Source organism: Diadema setosum, chromosome 19, assembly GCF_964275005.1.
Source record: "Diadema setosum chromosome 19, eeDiaSeto1, whole genome shotgun sequence".
In the NCBI taxonomy this organism is placed as follows: Eukaryota; Metazoa; Echinodermata; class Echinoidea; order Diadematoida; family Diadematidae; genus Diadema; species Diadema setosum.
Window position 1 is genome coordinate 29969389 of NC_092703.1, and position 23849 is coordinate 29993237.

Below are 23849 nucleotides of genomic sequence, written 5' to 3' on the forward strand. Positions count from 1 at the left end.
ACATTTACAGTTACAATCTTTCTGCATTTGTGAAGTTGAGTATAGATAATTATAATGACATACATTCTAAATTGATAGTTAGGCCTTCCTCATTTCGTTTTGTATTCACAAACCTTACTAAAATAAATGATTGCTTGATTACTTTCGGGTAAAGGAAACACCGGAAAAGGAACCGCATTTAATGTGTGTGTGTTGTTTGTTGTTGTTTTTTAACGAACCTAAGCTAATAGCGAACCATATTTCATTGTATGATTAACGAACCTTCAGAATAATCAATTGTATTACCCCCCCCAAAAAAAAAAACAAACAAACAAACAAACAAACAAACATTTCAATGTCATGTGTTGTCAATAGTGATAAAAGGCCCGTTTTTTATTTAGTAGTATATCTCAGTACTCCTGTGTTTATTTTTAAGGATGTGCCTCTCCGTATGATTGCGATTGATGTTCAGCTATTTCTTTCCCGCAAGCTTGAAAAGGAAGCAGCTAAAATTCAGGCAAATTTAAGGAGACTATTTTTCTTCCATGAGATACAATCATTATTGTATCAGGCACTATACAAAACGGTTGAAATCTGCTGAAAGTCGAACTTCGGTTTTTTTTTTTTTTCTTAAATTCCATTTCAAGCGGGGATAGACTAGAAATTAGTTTGTCTATACTGGCAGGAGACATTAGTTTTACAGTACATACTCCGCATTTAGATAGTCGCCATATTTTCGTGGTCAGAATCAGATACACACGTGATATTATCATAAAAATGAAAATACAAAACAACTAACACGCCATAATCGTACAAATATTATGAACTTCAATGAATTAGTGACTATACTTACTACCTGTAATAGTCCGCATAAAAAAACAAGCACGCCAATCAAATAATTTGATAGAATTAATAGAACATACAGCGATATCATGCGTGGCAGATCAAATCAAGTTCAATTGGTGAGAAAGCTAAATGAAGTTAAAAAGTTGACTTCTTTACGTTTCTCTTTCATTTTATGAAAACAGAATTACATTGTATATCTACTGAAACGGATTGTCTCTGTTGCGAGCGATCGCCATATAAAGCATTTTTAGTCTTTTGAGCAAATCCGAATCCCTATATACTTTAATTTTTGCTTGATAATGTAACAACCCTTATAACTTTACAAAGGACTCGCAAATTCAAAGTTTTAAAACGTATACTAAAACATTACATTGTACACGGTGTATTTCAAGAAACATTTTGAATGCGTTGTGTGTTAGCATGTTAATGGAATCAATCTGCCTTTTATTTTCCGTACGTAAAGCGCACAGAAACGTAACCAAATGTTACCAAATACAGTGGAATGCATTGTACGGGGTGGTATCATCATTAGAAGTATATCCCATTCCTTTTTCCTTTTATTTGCTTGAAGCAGTAGTCAAACCATGTGTCATTATCGCAGCGGCATCACTTAGGAATTAGAATGTATGAAGATAATCGTTACTCATTTATTTCATGTTATTATTATAGCATTTACATTTTCCAACTGTTATTGACAGTATTATGGTACTCTATGGTTACGATTACAAATGTTGGTTATGAATTCAAAAGACTGGTTCATTAAATCGAACCATAAAGGTAATACCTGTTTTGAAAGTAGTTCGGTACAAGTTCGAAACGCAAACGAAATCATCGTCATAGGGGGAACTGATAGCTCTAGAAAACTTGTTTAGGCCAGTAAAGATTGCCGTATGCAATCCTTGTAGAAAGTTTTGACTATGGCCATCTTTTGAGCATTTTGAGAAATTATATAAAGAATTATTTGTTTGGATTATGCCAAGAATTAGTTTGAACTATGAAAATAAAAACGCGCGGTTACCTCAACAACATCGTAGTTCGATTAGACATGATGGGTAAAGTGAATTCATGACTTGTTGATTAATCCTTGCTGATTGATGATCATTTTCTGTATTAAAAACCATCAGATAAGTCTCGTAGATGATACCTCTGTAATCGTAGTCAATATTCGTTTGAGCAATGAGACGAAAACCAACAAAACAAAATGCCATGTATCATCGCTCGAGTTTCCAACATTTGTCGTCACCCGACCAACAATAAGTGACGAATCAAATGGAACATTTAATTGTGGGAAAGCGGACTGCGTTACGATTTTTAAACGTTGCGAGCAATTCTTTAAAAAAAGAGAAAATGAGGCAAAGTTCAAGAAATTAGAAAAAGCACGTAAATGCAGGCGATCATGTTTAATAGTCAAAGTAAGAGATTACAATCGGCCATGCGGATGTATATGATTGCCTTATTTACATGTCTGATTTCTATAAACTATGTTATATTTAAATTTAAGTTCCCTTCCCTCCTTGATAAAAGTTATGTTGGGTTTTCGCTAAAGGCATTTATTAGGACACGCTATAAAAACGACAACAAATGACTACTATACATCAAAAGATTACCTATGCATGAACCACAATAATTCTGTACGTTCTGATATAATGCAACTGCTTGTTTGTCTGTTTGTTTGTTTGTTTGCTTGTTTGTTTTGAATTACCATGGTCTTTGTCGGGGGAAAGATGAAGAAAAATAGTAGAGTGTATCACTCTCAAATCCGGATGGTTGCGATAAGTGTGTATTCCCGCCCTTTCTATACAGGTAAACGATTTAAGCTTGGTATGCTATTATAAAAGCCTGCATGTGTCACGCAGAAGAACTGATTCCGCGATCACTTTCAACCTTTCATAAAATTCACGTTTTAAGATAGTAACGATAGCTTGTAGGAGATAAAGTAAGTTGGCGTCCCTGGCTGTGGTTCTGAACACAAAAGGGGACTGAAAAAATCTTTTACAAATTAGCAGACATAATGCCGATCCTCCAACACTGTCGCTCCGTTACGTCACTAATTCTGCTATCAATAGCGAAGAAAAGAATTGTACTGGTTGCGTGATTATCCACCCCGTGATAGCAAGAAGTTACCTTTCATTGTTCAAGGCTTCGTTGATGCCGGGTTTACTCGGATACAAGGCGTGAACAGTGTCGTCCGAGTTCTTTCATTCAGAATTCCTCAGAATACACAATTCAATAGGCAATTAGCGCTGCTACTTCGCAAAGCTGTTAGCCAAATTCTTTGCAGACTTGACCTCTCACATGTCAGCTACACGTAAGACACGACAAACAACTATCATTACACACATTCTGATTTTTTAAAAAAATGAAGAAAAACACTTTTGAGTAGCGACACAGCTTTCTGTCACTTTCTCATAGGTCCTACTTCTAAAAAATACACAAATGACAAGAGTCAGAATATCCTCCAAAGGGAACACGAGCTATTTGGGCATTGATAATGTTTGTCGTCCGATTTCTCTCCATGCCGTTGCGGCCCATACCATCATAAGGAAATAGGGCAATAAGTTTTATTAACCGGGGAAATAAAATTACGCATTACACACATTTGGCTTAAATTATCATGCGAATTGTCGACTTTATAAAGACGAGAATAATTGACAACTTATGCCATGCTATATCTCCAAAGATGAACTTTAAACAGCAAGTCACATACCAGGGAACGACAGTTATACATAATTATTTGAATGAATTCATTAATGAGGCCAATAAAAGTTGTAAAAGTACACACACACATAGAGAGAGGTTTCAAGTTCGATATGTGATCATGTATTAGCTCATTGATAAAGTATCATAAATTTTGCGTGATCATTCGTTGGATTTTTTTTTTTTCAGCGCCATTTGTGCGTCACATCAATCACCACTTCATGAAATGTGGTGCATGTATCAAACGCAACTCGCTGGTCATGCAAGCAATAGCCTTGGTCAGCTCACTGTTATTGCGTAATTAAGCCCTCGCCGCCGCCGACGCCGCCGCGCGCACCATGCTTTGTTTTGTCTTCAATGGGGTCAAGAGCAATGCTTCATTAGCATACGCCCTAGCAACGGAGGCGGAGTCTCAATCGGGCAAGAACAATAGGTGCGAAACGCAGCGCAAAGGCGAGCGTTCGAAAAATATGTAACCGAAAAAAATTGTCTCAGAAAAACTGTGATTTGGGACACTTGTCCTCATTTTTACACGCTGAAATTTTCTGTACAAATAGATAAAACGTCAAGGAATCAAAATCCGTCATAAAAAATTTTCGACCCGAGTAGTGCTTCCCCTTCATTTTCGGCTCATTACGGGAAAAGTCCCCGTGCAACTTATGACTCATTTTGTCGGAGCGCCACACAAATGACATTTGTGTGTTGTGCTATGTTTTTGCTGGATTGCCAATGCCCTGGTTTTAAGTCTTCAGATGACTGGAGTTTCCCATCAGAATCAACACTAGCAATGCATGTTGATGTAATGACACTGTCCTTACGCTTTGTAATTACTGTCTTTCCTGGAAATACTGCTTTTTTGGAATTGTGTTAATTTTTGGATTTTGCAAATGTTGTCATATATGATAACAACATGTCTAGAAAGATCTATATAGAGTACAGTCAACTCCGCGTAAGTCGATTTTCACGGGACTACACGAAATGCGTCGACTTTGACGTACACGTACGTCAAAGAAAATTTGACATACACGCTAGTATGGTAAGGGTACCTATCGGCAGAGTACCTTGACATCGGCACCCTGCATATCATGGCTGTTTGCATATAGAATGAAAAGCTACGCGCGGGATTAAGTGTCATTAGCTTAAAAAACAATAAAAACGAAGAAACGAAAATCAAACTCAAAAACAAACTAACAAACCAAATTAAACACGCTCAGTAACGACGCATGGCTGTGAAATTCACATGTATTACCTATGGAGGGGAGGGGGTGCCGATCGCTAGGTACCCTTTTAAGCTGCGCGAAGAAAACGGATTGCATGCACTAAAATTGCGCTATATTAAAATGGAGATTCATAATCAAGGAGACGGTCACGGCATTCAAAACTGCAGTATTTATGGCATATTTGAGGTAAGAATTAGGCGAATTTGTTTTATATTTTTAGAATAAACAAGCTACAGATCCTTAGGGTGACGGTAGGTGGTACCCTCAATCGTACATGGTATACATTAAACATGGGCTGGCAGCACAGCTGCGCCAACAGCTGCAGCTGATACCGTTTACTTGATTGTTGTGCAGACGCATCCAGAAAACAGTACACATAATATATTTCATTTTTTGCCATGCACAGTATTCAAACTGTTATGACTGAATTCTCCCTTCTGTCATTATCTTAATAGTAAAGCAAAAACTAGTTACAATTCAATACTGATTAATTACTATAGATTCCTAGTTGGCACTTAGGAGTAACTCTCTCATGCGTGATCTCTCTATAAGCTTCGAACACATAAGTGCATCATTGTCAACGCACTCATCACATGCACATTACAACCAAAGAGTTGGTGCACACGTGCATTATCACATGACTGCCGAAGAAAGCACAACATGCTTGCAAGTGCAAACATGATATCTCCTGCTCACAGTTGTATATACATATAGGCCCGAATTCACGAAGGTGGTACAAATGAAACCATATGGTCTAAACCATGGACAAAAACCGTGTCATTTCATCGATGAAATGATTATTTTGTAACAAAATGACAACATTTTGTAACTAATGAACATTTCGTCCACAAAATTATGATTTCGTTAACGAAACAGTTATGTTGTCGACGAAATAGCCAATTTTGTAACGAAATATTCCGTGAAACAGTTGGCGCTCCATAGTTTTTGTCCATGGTTTAAACTATGGTTTCATGTGTACCACCTTCGTGAATTCGGGCCAATGTGTACAATGTACATTTGTAGTAAATGCTCGGGCGGGCGATGGGAAACCAAAACAGTGTCGTCGTTACTAGCAATCGCTCAATTGTGTAGTAACTGCATGCATATTGTTCAAATCTAGCTAAGAATTGATGGGAGAGAGACGAAAGATAGGAATCCTTGAGCGTGTGACGGCAAGTCTAGACTTTCTTAAACAGCATCGACTTAGACGGAGTAATTTTAATGCTTTTTTATATAAAACGGACCAGAGAATTTGATCGACTTAGGCGATAATTTGACTTACAGAATTCGACTTATGCAGAGGTTTAATACACGCAAGTCTATGGAGAGAAATCGGGACTTTTTAAAATCGAGTTAGGCGATTATTTGAGTTATGCGACATCGACTTACGCGGAGTTGACTGTATTTAAGAGAGACTGACATGATGTAGATGTTGTCCTAGAAGGCTAGATACATGAAGATTAGACCTACATTGAATTTAAATTTAAAGATATAATTTTTGCAGTGACAACCTGTCCTTGTGATCAGCAAAATATTTCTACAAACCTCGAGAAAATTACAGCCTTTAGCCTTTTTTTAGGCTTTAGATCTACTACTAGTATTGTTGTAGTAACGGTACTTACCACTGTAGCGTTCTTCCCGAGTTTGAGGTGCCGAGGTATTAAAGGGAATAAACGCTATCAGAATAATTGCTATATATGCCCTAATTAACGCTACAATAAAACACCAATAGCAAATAGGCTCAGCATCTACTTACCTTTCTGAGCAGCTGCTCACGTTTTACCCAGTGGTACCTGTAGTGCTGTATTGTAGTCCGTGGTCACCGTTAGCATCCGAGGACCGGCACACGGGACAGTCAAGGTATTGGAAGTCCTTCTCCGTAGTCTGTCCTGGGTCCGTCTGTCTCTCTGTCCCAAGGTTACCCTCCACGTTTGTTGGAGGTTGTGCTATAGTGTATTGGCTTGTATACTCCTGGTGGCAGATATACTATGGCCGACCGTATATGATATATACTCCTGGTGGCAGATATATTTAATATATTGGAAGTCCTTCTCCGTAGTCTGTCCTGGGTCCGTCTGTCTCTCTGTCCCAAGGTTACCCTCCACGTTTGTTGGAGGTTGTGCTATAGTGTATTGGCTTGTATACTCCTGGTGGCAGATATATTATGGCCCGACCGTATATGATATATACTCCTGGTGGCAGATATATTTAATATTGCCAACCGTATATGATATATACTCCTGGTGGCAGATATATTATCGCCAACCGTATATGGTATATATTCCTGGTGGCAGATATACTATCGCCAACCATACTTCAGGTGGCAGATATAATCGCCATCCATACAACCAAACCGAGTACCGAGCACGGAGTTCAACCTGTCTTACTACACCACTGTTACTGGTGAGTTGCAAACTGTAAGTAGTACTTGAGTTCAGGCGGTAGCTCTTTCAATATCGGGTTCCAGGTTCACAACTGAGGGATGCGCACACAGGCAATCCCTTTTATACCTCCCCTATAGACAGTGGGGTTAGGGTGAGGCCGCTAGGGGGCGCTACTACTACAGTATCTACTCAGTACTCATACTCTATTCAGTGGCGGATCGGGGGGTGGGGGGGAATCTTCCGGTGCCTTGTCCCCTTTTTATTAGTCAATGTTAATACACACGAGAGTAACGAGGTCATTTTTAAAAAATAACCTAGAGTGTCTATCTAGTCATCAGACAATTTGGGCCAAATTTCGCCCCCCCCCCCCCCATTTGTAGATGTTTTGTGAATCCTTGAAGGCTTGATACGCCAGTGGTACATCATTATTATTAACTATACTTTGGAAGTCGTACCTTCTTTAGTTGTTGATGTTGTTGCTGCACACAGTAAATCTGCTGTATTCAAACTCAAGTTAGAAGTTGAGGCTGGATCTGAACTTGAACTTGAAAAAGTTGAAGGTGACGAGGTTGAGGCAGAGGTTGGTGTAATAGAGGTTGAAGTTTGCGTTTGAAATTGAACAGCGCGATCAGCTAGAAAATTCAAACACAAAGTGCACAGAAAATTTGCCTTTTCTTCCCCTTCCCTCGTAGCAATCTATCTTTTGCACTATTGTCCTTTGCCCACTCCTTCCTCACACCCTCATCGAGAGCATTCGCCGGCACACCAGACAATTTTCAAGGTATGGGTCTAGTGCCCAGCTATTTGAAAGTGTAGAGCGTTCAAACATTGACTTACAAATTTACCAGCCGAAGTTCTTTTAGGCATGTCATCACCTCATCTTTGTCACCGGTGTTTACAGAAAACATAAACAATTAATATTCCTTGTGTCAGAACAGCATAGAAATGTAAGAAAACACCAGACGGACAGCAACAAAATAAGCTTTGTCGCTGTTTGTGATACTTCGTAAAGTCAAAAGTATAAAGGATTAACCACAGCAGAAAGCGCTTGCACGAAACGAATGCATCATACTCGTACACTACAGTATATGCACAACGTACGTACACACATCCCAATGTAAAGTCTTCTCTGAGTAACTACAATGTATTTCAAAAAGTTATCAGTAATGTATCGGGCACCTGTGCCTCCTACAAGTGCATTGATAGTTTCTCTGCTGAAATAATTGTCGTGGGATTATTTGGAGAAACCTCCTGATCTGTGATTCTGCCAGTCATATCATTGATATTTCTTGCTGTTTTATTAATTTGATCTTCGCAAGTGTCATCAATTTGTTCATTTTCTTCATCTTCTTCTTCTGTTACAGCATTGTTTTTCAATAACTGGTCTCTCCTTCATGATGTAGTACAAATTTCTTGACTACTGTCATTAAAATCCTTTCTATTCTTCACAAATTTATTTCCTTCGACTTTTGTCCTAGTCATGGGTCTTTGTTTGCTGACTGGATGTTTTAAGACAGGTCTTCCAAATCGTGTTCCTCTATGATGTTTTTGCACATTTCTGTTGGGTTGGTTTTCTTCTTTTTTTGCTGTGTTTTGTTTGTCTATAACATCCTTTCATACTTAAATTGTGTGAAACTTTCTTTGATTATATTTTATATCACTTGCCATAATCACTTTCTTCCTGATTGTCATTTTTGGTATATGGTACATCGAAAACTCTACGGCCATTGTGGCATGTGCCTATTCCACACATTAAAGTTATTCTGTGTTTGCTTTTTATGGATGATGGTATTTGGACACATTTGTAATGATACCATTCTTCACACTCCATACACTGAATACATTGCAAAGAGTCGTTGTAAGGTGTCTTACGCATGCAATATGTGGTAACCTTTTCTTTCAAAGGTATTTTTGTGCTTGTGGTTGAGCTTTTCTTTCTCATGAACTTTAAAAAGAAAGACCTTGTAGAGTCTTTGATCTTTGGCCCATGTTACCTTCAAGGAAGACAAGTAGTAGTAAAGGATTTAAAAGAAGATGTTCGAAATCATTTCGACTGCATAGGTTATCAACATGGCATGTATTGAACGTGTTGTACTGGTTGACTTCCGATTGTGTGCAAAAGTGATCATGTACCTGGTACTACCTGATATTTTTCTTGCTCTTTCTGTTACATGATGCTTGATACGCCCCTCTAACACTACATTGCATACTTGAGATTCGTTCATACTTATGAAGCGTTACGGGGGGTTACACGCCAACACAGCAGATTGGACTCGGGAGTTACAGTTGACAATGGCACTTTATTACTCGACCAAACAGCCGGTCCACCTACTGGGTTATTTAGCTCCAAAGAGCATAGGCAACAGGTGTGCTAGGTATACAGGGTCATCAATGGGGTCGCAGGTATCGCAAGATGAGGCATCTCTGTCCTCTCAATGCAGTCAGTCTCTCAGTGGATGACAAGTTTTTGTGAAGATACAATTTCAGTGAGAATCTAACTGACGACGCAGGGCTCGTCCTCTCCGGTCAATGGTCAGGCGGTGAATCAGCTGCTGTACCCCAGCAAGCTATACTAGTACCCCTTAGAACAAAGCTTCCCCCAATTAGTCCTATCGGGGGTCACTCAATTGGAAAAGTGCTGGTAGGTCAAGGCCATGTTATAGTGGACAGGGGGTGGTAGCAATGACCTTATGAGGGGTGTACTGATTTGGGGTTGAAGGGTGGCCTTCTATTGGGATCTCCCAATTGAGGAGATTCTGACAGCTAAAGTGCATGTTAGATATTTGACAGGGGGTACTGACATTGGCTTTGTGAGGGGTGCACTGATTTGACATTTGAGGACAGGAAGGACCCTTTGTTCTCCCACCCTTGCAAGCTTCCTATTTCTTGTTCTAGGTTACATACAATGGAGGAATTCTCCCTCCCTGTGTTATCTACATTATATATTACATGTCAAGGGTATGTACAAACTGTATACATGTTCAAAACACCACGTTATACAATTATCATGCAACAGATATACTTCTTCCTCTTGCATATTATTACAATCACAATAAATGAAAATGAGCAATCCTTAAAAGTGCAGTGTCCTTTACACCTAAACCTGTTCCCAAGACACATCATGATCACTGAATTTGATTATGCACATTTCATTTACATCACTGATGAGCCCTGATATGTATTCACTTCAATTGGGACAAGCGAAGTGCATCTTTCTCACAGATGGAGCCCATTTTTCCCATTGCAATTTGTTTCATCAAACTTAAATGTTAAGTCTTCTATGAGTAACTATTTCAAAAAGTTGTCACTAATGTATCGGGCACCTGTGCCTCCTACAAGTGCATTGATAGTTTCTCTGCTGGAATAATTGTCGTGGGATTATTTGGAGAAACCTCCTGATCTGTGATTCTGCCAGTCATATCATTGATATTTCTTGCTGTTTTATTAATTTGATCTTCGCAAGTGTCATCAATTTGTTCATTTTCTTCATCTTCTTCTGTTACAGCATTGTTTTTCAGTAACTGATCTCTCCTTCATGATGTAGTACAAATTTCTTGACTACTCTTATCAAAATCCTTTCTATTCTTCACAAATTTATTTCCTTTGACTTTTGTCCTAGTCATGGGTCTTTGTTTGCTGACTGAATGTTTTAAGACAGGTCTTCCAAATCGTTTTCCTCTATGATGTTTTTGCACAGTTCTGTTGGGTTGGTTTTCCCCTTTCTTTGCTGTGTTTTGTTTGTCCATAACATCCTTTTATACTTGAATTGTGTGAAACTTTCTTTGATTATATTTTATATCACTTTCTTCCCGAGTGTCATTTTTGGCATAAGGTACATCGAAAACTCTACGGCCATTGTGGTGTGTGCCTATTCCACACATTAAAGTGCCCGCTTTTTATGGATGATGGTATTTGGACACATTTGTAATGATACCATTCTTCACACTCCATACGCTGAATCCATTGCAAAGAGTCGTTGTAAGGTGTCTTATGCAAACAATACAGTATGTGGTAACATTTATTTTCAAAGGCAATTTTGTGCCTTTGGTTGAGCTTTTCTTTCTTATGAACTCTAAAAATAATGATCTCACAGAGCCCAATCTTTGACACATATTCTCTGCAGTGCTTTTTTTTTTTGGCATTAGGTACATTGAAAACTTTACGGCCATTGTGACATGTGTCTATTCCACACACGAAAGTTATTCTGTGTCCGCTTTTTTATGGATGATGGTATTTGGACACATAATTGTTATGATACCATTCTTCACACTCCATACACTGAATGTGTTGCAAAGAGTCGTTGTAAGGTGTCTTACACATACAATATGTGGTAACGTTTGTGTCCAAAGGCATTTTTGTGCTTGTAGTTGAGCTTGAGCTTTTTTTTCTCATGAAGAGAATTCACAGCCCAATCTGCTGAACATTATGTAACCATCCCCCTCCCTGTGTGGGTCCTTCGTTTCTGGGACGAACTCTTCATTCATTACTGAGGTTTTCTTAGTTTCACTACAGAGGACAAGTGCCCAGTGTTTCTTGTAGCTCATCTTGAAGACAGCATTCCATTCTTTGGAGGCTTTACCCCCATTGAAATCTGCTGTACAGTATGTTTACAACCATCCCCTTCCCTGTGTGGGTCCTTCTTATCTGGGATGAACTCTTCGCTCATTACTGACACTTCGTTCGTCTCGGTCCAGAGGACTAGTAGACTGGCTATGAAGCGATCAATGGCTAGAATGTAGTTGTGATAACCCTAACATAAACTTACACAGATTTTGGGTGGCTGACACGTAAGGAAGTCTTGCCCAGCCTAAGGCATGTCTAACAATGTCTAATCACAAGGTGGATTTGATGAACATAATTACAGAGTAAATAAACTAATCTTCACTCTCTTCATGCTTCCTCTTTCTTGTCTCTGCTCTCTGGAGTTTCCCAATGTGACACAACTTTTGGTAACAGCCACGATGATAACCAGCACTGCTTGCTTCTCTCTTTGGAAAAGTACTAGCATCACGAGTGAGTGCAAACTGCTCCAAACATTTCTTTGCAGCACATCCCTCTTCTGAATCTGGAATACTTGCCCAGCGAAAACAGCAGCTTACAAACTTTGTCCAGCTTTTCTCTTGGAAAGGTATTACCTTTCCCTTCTCCTCTTTACGGAAGACACATGAATACAACAAACTATAGGTTCAAAATCAGAAGAATCTGACGATTCCAAAGTCACTTGGGCCTCCATTGTGCTCCCATGCTGCCTGCATTGCTTACATCAATTATGTGGTTCACTGTAAAATATTCTTGAAAGAGCCTGATTACACAGCACAGGAGCAAATGTGCACACACAGAGACATGCACCAATACTTTTACACATGCACTATACTGCATGTGTCACTAACACTTTCATCTTAAATACTGCTACAAAAAAAAAAAAATCAGTTTTTAACTAGATTGCAACTTTTGCAACTAGCAACATGTTGCATAAGTATTTTTACATTTTTAGTCATATTTACAAATAAAAATTAGGTGGGGTGAATTCATGGACCACGAAAAGTGAGAATTTCAGCGGTCATCCCATGGTCTATAGTGCCCAACATTTCGTGGGACTCATCTTGAAGGTAGCATTCCATTCTTTGGAGGCTTTGTCCATTCCCTCTCTGACCGGGTCCAGCAACATTTTTTTTTTTTTTTTTTTTTACAAAAATTTATGACTGGGACTGTGTTCGATCAGTAGTCCTTATGTAGTTGTTCATGTGTTGATTTTCTGTCGATTTTTTGTTATTTTTTCTTTTTTTTTTTTACAATTAGTATTAGAAGGGCCATTCTTTTTTCAATAGAATGATACCAAGCTGTTTAATTTCAGTTAATGCGTTACAATTTTAGGCCCATTTTTGTCAACCTGTGCAATTCTCAAAATGTGATCATTTTGCACTCTCAGAGATACAGAAACCAGTGAGAATTCGGCTTACCGTAGAACCAGTAGCGTTCGCAATGTGCGGAATGTGGGGCAGACAGTGTTATTGTCGTCAGGTTGTCTCATTCACAATGGTAACGGACAATGACAGCCACATTCCACACATTGTGAACGTTACTGCTTCTATGGCAAGCCGAATTCTCGTTGATTTCGGTGTCTCTGAGAATGCAAAATGATCACATTTTGAAAATTGCAAGGGTTGACCAAAATGGTCCTAAAACCATGACGCATTAACCAAAATTAGAGAACTTGGTGTCGTTCTTTTGGAAAAAGAATGGCCTTTCCAATAGTATACAAAATAATGACATACAGTGTATTAGGAACAATATTGCTAAAATTAAAAATCTTTGATAGGCGTTCTGTTCTTTTTGGGCCACCCTGTATAGTAACTTTCTGTAGGATCATTACAAAAGATTTATCAAAGAAAGGTATATGAAATCAACTAAAACTGCTTTATTTGCTGTAATATTTCCTCAAAAGAAATCAACATGAAATGCAGTAACTTTATGCAGCATTTCTTGAATAGCAATTATCTACTAGTATATAGTAACTTTCTGCAGGATCATCACAAAACAATTATCAAGTGAAATGTATAAGATATCAAGTCAAAATGCAGTAAGTTTCTGCAGTGTATTTTGAAAACAAACCAAGTTAATATGCAGTAACTTATCAAATAAATGTATAAGAAATCAAGTCATACTGGAGTGACTTTCTGCAGGTCTATTTCAAAAGAATTATCAAACAAATGTATAAAAAAAATCAACTGAAAATGCAGTGAGTTTCTGCAGTACATGTACTTCCTGAAATGAAATGAACTCTAAATGCAGTAAGATCTGAAAGATCATTACAAAAGAATTATCATATACATACAAAATCTTTCGAGTACATTTTATTTGAAAAATCAACTAAAATGCAGTATCTGTCTGCCAGATCAACTGCAAATTTTAAGCCAGATGGGTATCCAACACGAGAAATGGCAACATATAATTGTCCATGGCCAAAGACAGGATCTTCAAGCCAAAGTCCAACATCTTTAAGTGTTTGTCCCTGCGATTTATTGATAGTCCTACTGTAGGCAGGGCGTAAAGGGAATTGTCTCCTTGTCCAGGGAAATGGGTAGAGTCCTTCTTTGGGTTTAAGTTGAACTCGTGGAATGAGAACACTTCTGCCAGCATTTTCTCCATCTGCAATTGTACACTGAAGAAGTTTGTTAGAATGAGCACAATTAAAAAGAGTTGTGCCATTGCATAAACCATCTTTTGCGTTGAGGTTTCTAAGCAACATTACTGGCATTCCTTTCTTCAGTTTCAAATTGTGATTTGGTATTCCTGTAGGAGATAGAGTGTTCAGATACTCTATGTTGAATCTTGGTGTGTCTGCAGGATTGTCCAAAATATCTGAGCTGTAGAACTTGCATTCCTCTCCTGGAGTCAGATCCACAAGTAGATTGTTGATGGCATCTACAGACTTGTTTGTAGGGGCTAGTATAGCTCGTCCTTTCAACCATTCTGAGTTCAAATAATTGTTTGGCAAATCAGGAAAGACAAGTTGTACATAACTAGTAAGGGAGAGTCCACTAGCAGCTATTTGTGAGCACTGTCCATGCTTGATGTACACCATGTTGTCTGTAGTACCATCTGCAATACCATTTCCTACTGCACATGTCCATTCATCGAACTGTTGCAGAGCCAAATCTCTTGATGCTTGTACTCTCATGTTTGTTGTCAGGCTCAGGATTGTGAAGTGCCTCCATAGTGTTGATCTGTTGATGCAAGAGTCTACCATTTGTGCTCCACTTGCTCTGGGTATTACTGGAAGACATTGACGAAAATCTCCTGATAGTACTACTACTTTTCCTCCAAAAGGACTGTCGCATGACATGATATCTCGGAAAGATCTGTCCATTGCTTCCAAGTGGTAGCGATGAAGCATTGTTGCTTCATCAATGATGAGTAGCTTTGACATGAGCTCTGAATGAGTTTTGCAAGGCTGCTTTGTGCTGGGATGTTGAGCTGATCACTTTCACACGGTGTTAGGGAAGCTTTTAATCTTGAGTGAAATGTTCTTCCTAACTTGAGAAGATTAGCTGCAATCCCTGTTGTTGCCATTGCAAGTGCCACACATCCCTTTGGTTCTATTACTCGCACAGAAGACAATAGGGCATTTAAAACATATGTTTTACCGCAGCCTCCTCTTGCATTCAGGAAAATGCACATAGGTTCATTGCTCTTGATGGCATTCATGACAGTGTTGTAGAACTGCTCCTGCTCAGACGTGAATGTAGGTATCTGATGTTGAACCTGTTGTGTTAGGTCATTATGGTCAAAGGCTAATTCTTTGTGGATAAGCATTGGATGTTCTTGAGACATGTTGCTTACATGGAGGAGGTCTTCTTCTGTTGGTTGTGGCAGATTAAAGTCTTTAAGGGTTAGTTCATGACTTTGAAGCCTTTTGTCTATGTCCAGTAGGACCAAAGTTTCGAGTTGGTGATCACTCAGTGTAATGCCTTTTTTTTTTTTTTGAGCTTCTTTGTTGATATCATCCGTCCATTCTAAATAATGTTGCTCGAACAGGCTGGCTGGATCTTGAGGAAAAGAAAAACGCAGCAGAGTGACATAAAGCTCTCTGAGGCTGTTGCACATCATGGTTGGTGCACCCTCTGTTAAAACCATGTTCCATTCATTGTCATCTTGCAGAAGGCCTAATGTTGCACATACTTCTTTGAAAGTTTCTTTGCTTTGGTTATTGACAGTGAGCGGCTCTTTGAATGAAGTTTTGCCTCTGCAATGTTCATGATGAAGAAGGATGCGAAGGTAGAATATATCACCTTGAGCTGGATGTATGTTGTGCACTCTTCCTATTATGTCAAATCCACTTTTACGTTTCAAAATGCTACTCCTTCACCATTTCTACCCCGATTTCGATTCCGTTTACTTTATTTGATGGCACTAGGTGAGGGCTTCAAAACTTCTACACAGAATTTTGACCTTTGACTTTGACCTTTGACCTTGATTTTTGACCTGTATTGTACATTTTGCTACAAAATGCTACTCCTTCGCCATTTCTAACCCGATTTCGATTCCGTTTGCTTTATGTGATGACACTAGGTGAGGGCTTCAAAACTTCTACACAGAATTTTGACCTTTGACTTCTTTGACCTTAGACCTTGATTTTTACCTATATTGTACATTGGCTACAAAATGCTACTCCTTCGCCATTTCTTACCCGATTTCGATTCCGTTTGCTTTATGTGATGGCACTAGGTGAGGGCTTCAAAACTTCTACACAGAATTTTGACCTTTGACTTCTTTGACCTTTGACCTTGATTTCTGACCTGTATTGTACATTTTGCTACAAAATGCTACTCCTTCGCCATTTTTAACCCGATTTTGATTCCGTTTGCTTAATGTGATGGCACTAGGTGAGGGCTTCAAAGCTTCTGCACAGAATTTTGACCTTTGACCATGATTTTTGACTTATATTGTACATTGGCTACAAAATGCTACTCCTTCGCCATTTCTAACCCGATTTCGATTCCGTTTGCTTTATGTGATGGCACTAGGTGAGGGCTTCAAAACTGCTACACAGAATTTTGACCTTTGACTTCTTTGACCTTGATTTTTGACCTATATTGTTCATTTTGCCACAAAATGCTACTTCCGGCGGGGACATATATTACGCACCGCGTAATTTCTACTTTTCCTTGTTGCATGTAATATTGGCTTCTTTGTATTCTCTTTCTGCTTGTAATGATGTACTTACAGAAAGTTTGATGGTCTACTGATAATTAACAGGGACTGGTTTACTCAATAGTCCATTGAGAAATATTGTCATATTTTCCACTGAGAAATACATGTATTATTATTTTGTGTCTCAAGTTGAAGAGCTCATTCAAACTCTTGTGATGTTTGCTAACTTCAGTGTTTTTTTTTTTGTGTGTGCTTCAGTGCCTGTTGATGTTATCATAATAAACTGTATTTATTGAAGAAAACAAATCTATAGCATGTGTCATCTTTCTAGCAATGCAAATACATACATTCTGTATTGACCATTTTAGTGTGGTTGGTCTGCATCATGCAGTCTGTTTCATGGAGTGACTGCTTACTGTCTTTAAAGAGCGATCCATATTATATTATTCTCTTGTCTTCAGTTCCATAAGTACTTTCGAGGATCTAACACATTTGTGTGCGGGTCATGCATTGCTGAACTGTTGCACATTGCAGTTACTAAAGTGTTCCCTGTATATACACATGACACCACAGAAGCACATATACAAGTGTCCTGTTATTGACCCCAAAATGCGTGCATGTGGATGTGTTGAGTTAACTCATTCTTGCTAGATTTTAATAATTACGCGTACTTAATTTCATACTATGGCAATACTTTCAACTTGGCAATACTGGGTGGACATACAAGTGTAGAATTTCAAAAGCAATCTTTTCCATTAAAGGAGTTCCTTTAATGGGAAATGAAACCCACTTTTTACTATAATATGTGGATTGAGTGAATGCTGCAATATTAGTAGAACACATTAGAAAAGTTTGCAGAAAATCAGACAGTCCATCGAAAGTTATCAATTTTTGAAGTTTGGATGCAGCCATGGCTGGATGAGAGGACTCCTTTAGTTTGTAGTGTCACGCATGGACAATGATAAAAAGACAATGATAAAAAAAAGGAAATTCACATTTTTTTGAAAAATAGCACATTTCCCCTCCTTTCTGAAAGAGGTATAGATATGAGTCGAGTGCTCATACATCATGTTAGAAAGTGAAAATATTTTTCATTTTCTTTTCATTATCTGTATGTCCATGTGTAACATTACAAATTGCTGTAGTCTTCTCATCCAGCAATGGCAGTATACCATAGCTGTAAAAGTTTACAACTTTTCAGCAGATTGTGCGATATTCCTGAAACATCGTTGATGTGTTCAGATACTAAATATTGCTGCATTCCCTCCATAATGTTTGGGTATCACTCTCCTTTAAATTGAAGATCATTTCTTATCATCAATACATTGTAGATGTACACATAATATCGCAGTCATTGTTCCAGAATAATGTTTTCACCATAAAGACATTGCAGTCGATGAATCTAGGCTGTATGTTGTATATATCAAGCTACGATAATGGAAACACCAAATGGATCATTTTTTTCCCCAATTTTTTCTGAAATACTGTACATAATATATTCACATCAAGGAATGAGAAAACACACAAATTCACTTTTACCAACGTTCCATGCTTGAGTGCCTGTGTGTGTGAAATACATGTATATATATCTATCTATATACATTTGTATATACATATATATATATATATATATATATATATATATATATATATATATACATATGTGTACATAAATATCTATATACATTTATATGCAGGCAGCGTAGAAAATATATTATTATGCTAACTATAATACAATTGTATAGACAACAATGGTTGAAATGTATGTCACTGCCATAAGACTTATGAAAATGATTAGCGTCATGGATTGTTGCCTCTAGTTGTCAGGATACGGTTAAAAGAGTGAAGTAAAAATAATGCATTGTAGTTAATAGCCGACGACATCGCACTTCTCAATAAAACTTGGATCATATAGTAGTATTTGGAAAATGTGTTCGAAATTGTGTTATGTTTTGTTGAATCAAAATAAATTTCAACATATACAAGTGTGGTTAGAATGATTGGGCGATAAACAAGGAAAAAAAAAATCGCTGAACATCCAATTCCAGACAGTGATCATTGGTTTTAAGGAGTCACATCATGTTTATAGTCATTATGACCCTGAAGTTATACATATTTCCGTAAGTTTATATATCATGCGTAAATGTGGGCATCACATTTTGGATGATAAGTACATTACCCTCTTATTTCACGTTTGTGTACAACATGTACAAGTGCAAGTCAGTCACATTCAGCATGGGGGGGGGGGGGCTCTTCTGAGAGCATTTTCAGTTTAAAAAAAAAACCCAAAACAACAGCAACAGAAAATTGAATTCGAATTGCACTGCCATTTTCACGCTAAATCATTATATTGTTGGATCTGTGATAAAAGTGCGATATATTGATACATTTATGTGATACATGTAATACTATTTCTTTGTTTGATTCCCTCGCAGTTAGGTTGTGCCATACCCATAGATAGTGAAATACCCATATATCATACACAGGACCCATTGGGAGCCAGCGGGCAGTATTCAATTATCGACATGATTATTAATAAAGTTTCCCCTTCCCGATATACAGAGAGACACGTTTAAAGGGGCTCTAAAATCCAAATGCACATTAATTTGTGTTGATTTATGATACCCTCAACATCACTTTTGCGGTGAAACGAATATCTAGAAACATTCCATATATTTTTAACGATTTTTTTTTCTATTTTTCTTCAGATTACTTGGGTGACGCCCACAAAAAATCCTTCCAAACTAATCAATATTAATATATTTGAGATGACCTCATCTGTCAATCATTGCTAAAGTAATGAAATGCTTAACAAAAGACATTGGAATGCACCTTCCCCTCGTCTCAGCATAACTTGCATGTTCCCTCGCCATGTCTTTTGTTAGTCACAGACAGTTATAACAGAAACATGCTAGTTGTGCTGAGTCGAGAGGAAGGTGCATTCCAATGTCTTTTGTTAAACATTTCAGTACTTTAGCAATGATTGACAGATGAGGACATCTCAAGAATATTGTTTTAGAACGATTTTTTTGTGGGCGTTCCCAAGTAATCTGAAGAAAAATAGAAGAAAAAAATCGTTTAAAAATATATGAAATGTTTCGAGATACTTGTTTTACCGCAAAAGTGATGTTGAGGGTATCATAAATCAACACTAATCAACATGCATTTGGATTTCAGGACCCGTTTAAATGCGCAGTGGTTGCTGATTATTGTAAAATTAATGGCGACACGAATTTTGTTTAAATAACCAGCCGTCACGTGAACAATCTTCAGGATTTCCTTAAGTCCTAAATTTACGTTTCATTGGAATTGTGACCTACTGGTAGCTGGTTCAAAATAATGCACAACTGCAGTGCTTTTACAGTATTGAATGCATTCCACAAGTGTTTGCCGTTCACTTACATTATAGCCTGGAAAATGGGCTGGCCTGGCAATTTTACGAAATCGAGTTCCGCGTAACCTCAGTCACTTCACCATTTTATCAAAAAGATAATAATAATAATGCACAGTGCTTGGTCTGGCATTAGTAAGAATCTGCCCACCCTCCGAAAAAAAAAAATGAGCTCCAGTCAAAAGGTACTATCCGGTGGGTAGTACTACTAACACCCTGTGTAATATGACTGGTTAATAAACTATGTACGGCGTGTCATTTCCATTGTTACGTCAGTAGTCGAGAACTTGGCAGACAGCATAATACTGGTTGCTGCATGATTTCGTATACCAGTCGCCTCCCTGTGATGGGTCGAGGATGATGCACGTTTTGCTTCCGGGTTCGTCCGTTGCCCAACCTGTTGGAGGGTAGCAGAGAGATATTATACGTTCAACTGTTAAATGCAGAGCTAAAATGTTTTGGTTAAGCCTGATGATAAACTGATTTGCAATTTTCGTGGCATATACGCATAGAAATTTTGGTTTCAAGCGCAGAGGTTTAGAGCATGGTTTAAGATCATTTTGTAGTAAACATCCACTTGCATTTCAAGTTACATGGTGTATCATCATAGAACCCGATTGCTATCAAAGCATTTTTAGCTCACCTGAGCCAAAGGCTCAAGTGAGCTATTGCGATCACCCTTCGTCCGGCGTCTGTCGTGCGTCGTGCGTCGACCGTCGTGCGTAAACTTTTTACATTTTCATCTTCTTCTTGAAAACCCCAAGACCAATTTTCATCAAACTTGGCAGGTAGCATCCCTAGGGGGGTTAGGAACTCAATTTGTTAAAATGGGCACCATGCCCCACCCAGGGGGCCCCACCCAGGGGGCCCAAACCCCCCAAATCTGTAAAAATCTTCTTCTCTCGAACCAAAAGTGATAGAGCTACGTTAATACTATGAGTTAGTACATTGATGACTGTAGTTTCAAGTTTGTTCATGGCAGAATCAGGGGTGCCCCCCTTGGGACCCAGTGGAGGGGGGTGGGGAGGGGTCCTAATGGGGCCTACATTGTACATTTTCATCTTCTTCTTGAGAACCCCATGACCCATTTTCACCAAACATGGCAGGTAGCATCCCTAGGGGGTTAGGATCTCAATTTGTTAAAATGGGCACTATGCCCCACCCAGGGGGCACCTAGGGGGGCCCAAACCCCCCAAAATGAAGGAATCTTTAAAAATCTTCTCTAGAATCAGAAGTTATAGAGCTAAGATTATACTATGAGTGAGTACATTAATGACCGTAGTTTCAAGTTTGTTCATAGCAGATCCAGGGGTGCCCCTCTTGGGGGCGGGGGGGGGGGGTTGGGAAGATCCAAATGGGGGCCTGAAGTGTACATTTTAAGGAATCTTAAAAAATGTTGGCCCTTATTAATTGTACATTTTCATCTTCTATTTGAGAATGCCTGGTCAAATTTTAGTAGAGCTGTGAATAATTTAGATTAGTGACTGCGTGAAAGGTGAACTTGCGATACTCAGGTGAGCGCTAGACCCGCGGGTCTCTTGTTCACGTTTGTTCTTGAATATGCAAACTCAACGCAATACTCAACGCAATCCAAATTATATCAAAAGTTTTCTGGAATGTGGTGATATGACAAGTGACAGATGGATAAAAGACTATTCGATCATGACGACTATGGCAACGGATATAGTAAATGAAATCGCAATGCTCTGGCTTGACAGCTAGGGCCAGGATTGGCTAGAATCCGGAGGAAATTATTCGTATGCTTCAATCACTGTACCATGTTCCTCGTTGAAGCGTTTTAAAGAAATGTGTTTGAGATGCAATTCGGTCAAATGGGAATTATCGAGTGAACCTACTCGGAAAGAGAGGCTGAAAAGAGCCGAAGTCTCCCTCGCAGAGTAGCCTTCTGGTCGGGTCCGCGACAAACTGACAATTGAGCCAGGCGTCCAGGTCGTCCCAGTCTACCGAAGGGCTGAGGAGGTCCCTAACCTGTTGCAAGCTCTGGACCAGATAGGTTTGCTCCTCGGGGGACTGGATGTTGACCAGTCTCCAGGACCGCTGGCTGCCCTTTGGTGTCACCGTCCCCTTGCTCTCGCAGTGGGCCGCGGCGTCGGCCTGCGAGAGCCTCAGAGGGTATGTGATGGAATACTGCTTGCAGTTCTCCCACAGCCACGTGCACGTGTGCGTAGAAGAACTGGCGTCTGGTTGGCATGCCACTGCACCGTAGGTCGAGAAGAGCCGAGGGAAAAAAAAAAAAAAAAAAAGAAGTCGCTGAATTTTATCAGTCAGAGTGTTGGGTTCGACATCCAAAAAATATGCTACACATAGGCAGTTAGACGAAAAAGGATCTCCAAATCGAACCATTATAGATTGATAGATGTTTTTAGCGATCTTCTCCACTGGGTGCAAAGGCTTCTAAATAACGGTGGAACAAGTGGTAAGCAGCATCAGAAATGAAAGGTAACAATGGTAGAAAAGTAGAAAAAAGTAGGGGCTTATTATACACTTGTTCTTGCATTCGTTACGAAGATGGTATATTTGATCAATACAATATTTCACTGGAAGTTTTCGCTGATAGTGATTTTCTTTCGCCGCAGTTACACGAAGAAAAGGAGTGTAGTCGGCTTCGCGCGCAAATCAAAAAACGGGTAGGTCAAAGATAATTTCTATCCCTGATGTCAACGTGTTTCTACTGTATGAGTCGAAATACACGTAAGTGGATATATATATATATATATATTTTTTTTTTTAACTTTCCCTTTGGATTCGACTTGATAGGCGAGGTTGATTATACGTTCATCATATGATAAGCTGAACATCTTCTTGTGTTATTTTTTAATAGACAGAATTGATTGTTTGTGCCTTTTTCATGTAGTTTAAAACAGTGCATTCAGCGTTTGCTAACAGACTCGTTCTAAATTTTCGTGAGAGAAACGGAGAAGGACAAAATTGCAGATATATATACATAACTCCGAACAGATGGTAGAAACAAAACATGACTCCAGCAGAGGAAGAAAAATTAACAATCAGCAATCAGTGAAATAAAATTACCATCTTGTTGGTGCTGGCTCATTTTCGTTGGTGAGCAGGGTGAGGCGAAGAGCAAACTGGAGAACGAGCTGTCGTCCTGCCCATCCGGGGCCGAAGCCGCAGTGGAAACCGACGTTGAGCGCAGACGAGGTGACGACGCCGGATCAGTTGTCGAACGGAACAGTGACCGTATAGACAGCGATGGGGACGGCTTTGACGTTGCTGGAGAGGTTGTTTGCATTGGTGTTGTGGTGGGAGAGGACGTTTTTACGCGTGTGGTTGAAGGGGCTGCTGTTGTAGCAGGTGTTGTGGTTTGGGAGGTTGTCACCGGTGTGGTGATGGGGGAGGTGGTTTTTAAAGGTGTGGTTGTAGGAACTGCTGTTGTAGTAGATGTGGTTTGGGAGGTTGTCACCGGTGTGGTGATGGGGGAGGTGGTTTTTAAAGGTGTGGTTGTAGGAACTGCTGTTGTAGTAGGTGTTGTGGTTTGGGAGGTTGTTGCGGATGTTGTTATGGGGGAGGAAGTTTTAACAGGTGTGGTTGTAGGGGTTGCTGTTGTAGTAGGTGTTGTGGTTTGAGGGGTTGTCAACGGTGTGGTGATGGGGGAGGTGGTTTTTACAGATGTGGTGGTAGGGGCTGCTGTTGATGTTA